The following is a 4,927-nucleotide window of genomic DNA, read 5'->3' as shown; positions in this document are numbered from 1 at the left end:
CTTATTGCATATTGAAAAAAGATAGACCACTTAAAAGATGTTGTATGTATTCAGCGTTCTACATCTCTCTCTTTTAGAAGTCCTGGTAAATCAGAAGTACAGGCTTTGCATGCATCTAGATGAAAATGTTAACAATGCCAAAGTAGGAATCTGTTACAGACTATCAGATCAGAAAGTCAGATGAGTTTCTTTCAAAATGCATGTCAATAATGTGTTCCAATACGGAAGAAAAACTGTTTTTACATAACATAGAAGCTATACATTTGAAGTTTTGTGTATGTGGTGATAAAGAAATATTTAAAACAAAATATTTAAAACAAACAAACAACAACAAACACCACAAACAAACAAACAAAAACCAACAAAACTTTACCCAACACGTAACCATTTTGGCCCTCAAAATAATGGATTAAAATGGATTACTCTCAAGATAGTAATCAAATGGTTGCCTGGGGAATAATTATCATCATCTGGTTTTATTAAAAACAAGACAAAGAACAGGATGCAGCTTCTCCCCTGCCATGTGACAGAGAAACCACGCTGTGTTGGGCAGGGTTGATGTGGGAAAGAAGGCTGTCTAATCCATGCTTTTACATCCTTGGTGGCAACTTTCCTAAGATGCTGGAAATTATTCATGAAGCGACTACACAGAACAAGTCAGTGAAAATTTATTAAATTACAAGATCCGTAACATAAGATAGTGGAAGGCCAAAATAATCAACACAGAAATAGTTCCTTTAATTATGGCTTCAGTTTTGATGAAAGTTCATGGTACCTGAAAGCAGCAATTTTTAATGTAAGTCAATATATCAGAAATAGGAAAAGAAAATGTTTACTAGCAGTAGAAACCAACTTGGAGTTTAATGATAAGACATTAGGAAAATGTATGGCTGAACAAAGGAAAATAGGGATGGTATTTTAATTGTATTACATTATATATTAGATTGTATCATATTAGGAGGGAAAAGAAGACATTTTCACATAAAAAATGTGGAATTGCTAGAGATGAGGTAGCAAATGTACAATATATTCTGTCTTGTCAAAGTGATTTCATTCTTCAACAGAATTTGATAAAAATAACTGAACAGATGCACTTACACTAAATAGAAAAAAGTTACTAATTGAAGGACTAGAAAAACACCTTTCTGATGACATTCTTGATGTCAGTATAAATCCTGAAGCTACTCAGTACTTCTACCAATGGACTAAAAAAGAATAAAAAATCTTCTGATAAAAATCTGTATATGGTGGAAAGAGTAGAAAAGGTATCTGATGATAAAGTCATGGCAGTTATATATATTGGTGCTCAAGTATTCTGTGTGAGTATATATATTCTGACAACATTATAACCTCCAAAGCTGATCTGGTCACATAAACACATAAGACTGGAATAAGACTGTGTCTATGCAGACATAAAAAATACTTTTTCTCTCAATTCTGGGAAAAACTGATGAAAATATTTGCATTTTTATCCTTCCCCAAATGTGCTCTTTTCAGAGACAAAAATGCGTTTTGATTTTGATATACATAATGTTTAAAATACTTGGCTGTTTTGATATTACTTGGTTTTGTTGAATTGAAATTTCAAAATATAAAATGTAAAAGTGTGGATATAAAATCTGAAGCATTTTGTGTAAGAAGAATCCAACGTTATAATTTTTTTTAAAAGATCAGTTATGGAACACCTCTATTGCTTTCCACAAAATGCTCTAAAGTTTTCTAATATTGTACAGCTAAAAAACCTCAAAGTTCAAAATTCTAACTTACAGTGTTTCTGCTTCACACAAGATTATTTGAGGACCATTAGTGCAGCCTGGGATTTTTTACCCTTCTCCTGCTATTCATTTCCTGTCAGCAAACTATCTTCTCACTCTGGCTGCTTCTCAGCAGTATATCTGTATTGTTAGACATGTGACTTCATTTAGCTGCCTTCAGAGTGAAGGATGGCAGCTCCAGTAACTGCAGCTCCAAAGTTTCCAAAGTCTTTTCCACATAGGGGAGAAGCATCATTTATCTTTAAATTTATGTGCGTAAGATACAAATCAGCTTCTACATGCAATACATCTTTCGAAACTACAGATATCTTGTATTTTGATAGTGCTCATGGATAACTGCAATAAACCTTATCCTAGATGTGTTATTCAGAGACACCAGATTTCCCCTTCTAGGAACTGTCAAACAGAAAAGGCACTGGGGAGAAGCAAGTGCCTTTCTGCTTCTAGCTACATAATGACTTCCTAGTAAACTGTGAGGATACCTGAGGAAATTATGGATAATATCTACTTGTGACTCCAGTTTCTGTGGCCTGTGCCCTTGTTCTTGGTATGCATCACATCTGTCTCTGTGGCATTATAAAAAGGCATAACTGGTAAGGAAATGCTTCCTTTTGAGATTTGTCATCTGAGTTAGCATGATTTGCAGTATTGTACCATCTGGAGCTGAAGAATCAATAGCATAATACAGATCTTCCTCATTCTTTTTTCTCCTTCTAAACATTATTTTCTTTGCTAATGCATGTTAAGGCATAGAGGTAAAAATCATCACTCTTAAGTGAAGAGAATTCTGCCCTTCCTGTCATGAAAATAAACATTAAGTCTTGCACTTGTATTTATATGGAGCAGAGAGGTCAGAAGGGCTAAGATTAACTATTAAAAAGAAAAATCACAAAAACCTTAAGCAGAGAGGATTATCTGTGCAAAAAAGACTGACGTGAAAATAAATTAGACGGATAGTTTTCTCTCCTGTTTACAAAAAACTATCAGAAGTGAGTTCCTAAAGATACTGGCAAGCCCTACAAAATTGCTTTAATATCCTGGGCCCTGATATGTGATCACAAAAATGCAGTGAAGGTGCTGGTTCTCTGCCTAATGCCAAAAGCTGACTGAGAGCTTTTGGAAACAAATTCACAGAAACCTCTCACATTAGCGAATAAATTCTTACATACAAGTTTAATCATATGAGACCTTATAATTTTACAGAATTCTACCCCATGTTGCATCTTCCTTGATCTTCTCATATATTTCTGTCTTCTGCCCTTCTGTTATCCAGCAGTATGGAAAACACTGTGAATAAAAAGAAAAATACAGATTTTTTTTTTTTTTTAATAAAAATCCAGACTATTTCTTACGTATTTGCATATGTCCATGGCCGACCATGACAATATTGTCAAGCTTGACTTGCATACTAAAAGTAGTTTTTATGGGGAATAATAACTGGTCTGACAGCAGAGGGTGGTATCTGTGAGTTGTATCACACTAACAGCTACTATGGCCATTGTTACCCCTTGTCACCAAAGTGAGCTATGCAGGATGGAAAACCTACTAAAGCACAACCAACTTGAAATCCAAATAATAAGAGTGAAATTTGTATAACAACATGATCTCCTTTAATTTTCATCCATTGAGCTACATTATGCATTCACTTAATACCAGGGCAGCCTAAATTTACCAGGATTAAATGACAGGAGAACTTGGCTGATTAAATTGCTTTAAGGTGATTCACACGGTGCTAACAGTGTAGATATCAACAAAAAATGGTGGTGAATAATGAAATAGAGACAGACAAATAACATACAGTTAGCTGAGGCTAATTTTACCAGCAAGTGCTGAATACAGTCCATAGCTATTACAGTGCTGAAAAAAATCATACACTAAATGTCTCTAATGTTGTAAGTTACAGTTTGCATGCTATTTAAATTATACGCAGTCATCTTGTATTCTGACGTGTCAGCAACAACCTAATTGCTAGCCATTTGTTCTTTTAATGTTTACTTTGAGAGGTGTTTCTGGGGAAAAAAGTAAAAACATTAAAAAAAGTAAAAAAAAGTAGAAGGAATTATGCTTGGATGCACAACAGAGAGGTCACAGGTACTTGGGAGTATTTACCATCTGTTGACTTTAGTTTCCATCTGTGTGTCTTATTAGCATTAAAATCCTTGAATCCATAATAAAATTGATGAAACAAATACAGTTATAAAATCATTATATCATCTGATGGTAGCAAAATTCTATATATGGGAGAGTGGTATTTTGACTCTGGATGTAGGCAGGACCAGCTCAGTCTCTGAGAATACTGGGCTTGAATCCCCTCAGGCAGCAGAGAACCTCAGTTTTAGGTTTTTTGAGTAGGGTTCTGACTTCTAGGCATCATATTTACAGAGGAATTTAGATTCTCCTGGGTTTCAGTGGGAGTTAAGATAAATAAGATTAAGATAAATGAGTTAAAATAAAAGATAACTGAAGAATTGAACCAAAGCTTGTTATATGAAAGGGACATTGTCACTACCATGTTGTCTTCTTTTTGTTCTACTCCAGCAGTTAAATTTTGAACAAAGATTAAACCTATGTGAAATATTCAAAGAAATATTAAAATGCTATCTACTGGAGAGGCATACTGGTTGTTCACAGAATCACAGAATATTCTCCACATTCTGTATATTTTCTGATGCCATTAGTGTTTTGTAAGATTTTGTGTAATAATGTCAAGTTCACTATTGATGGTGGCAACAAAGTTTATCAGTTATGAATTCACCATTTCAGTTGTCATGGGTAATCCAGTGGAAAAAAAATCACTGCTTTAAAGGCATTTTTTTATTCTCACTGCAATTAATTGAAAACTAGGTCAACAGCCACTCCAGACAGACAGTAATATTAAATGTGGGGAAATGTTACACAGAAATAATTAAGCACTTGCTATATTAAATCGTGATATCGTTCTTTCAACAGTAAGCACTGACATGTAAATTTGAGAGCAGGTTTTTTGCTTCATGTTCCATGCAGTTTCAGGACTGCAGCACAATGAAAACGTCACTTTTCTTTTGTGCCTCAGTAATTGCTACGTGATAAACATGCATGAGACAAACATGCACCCATCCCACATGACAATGAGTGGACTTATATATAGAAATTAGTAATTACATTTTTCTTTT

General features: G+C 34.3%; 1 long non-coding RNA gene across 1 annotated transcript in view; it reads right to left on the bottom strand.

Moving 5' to 3' along the window:
• Nucleotides 1–4,927, bottom strand: part of LOC108444644 — a 12,337-nt gene that overhangs the window by 2,676 nt on the left and 4,734 nt on the right. The window contains exon 2 of the long non-coding RNA XR_001859274.1: nucleotides 2,964–3,062. This is a non-coding gene — a long non-coding RNA (uncharacterized LOC108444644). The remainder of the gene's footprint in view (nucleotides 1–2,963; nucleotides 3,063–4,927) is intronic.

Source organism: Corvus brachyrhynchos, unplaced genomic scaffold (genome assembly GCF_000691975.1).
Source record: "Corvus brachyrhynchos isolate BGI_N302 unplaced genomic scaffold, ASM69197v1 scaffold61, whole genome shotgun sequence".
In the NCBI taxonomy this organism is placed as follows: domain Eukaryota; kingdom Metazoa; phylum Chordata; class Aves; order Passeriformes; family Corvidae; genus Corvus; species Corvus brachyrhynchos.
This window is presented reverse-complemented; position numbering and strand designations above follow the sequence as displayed.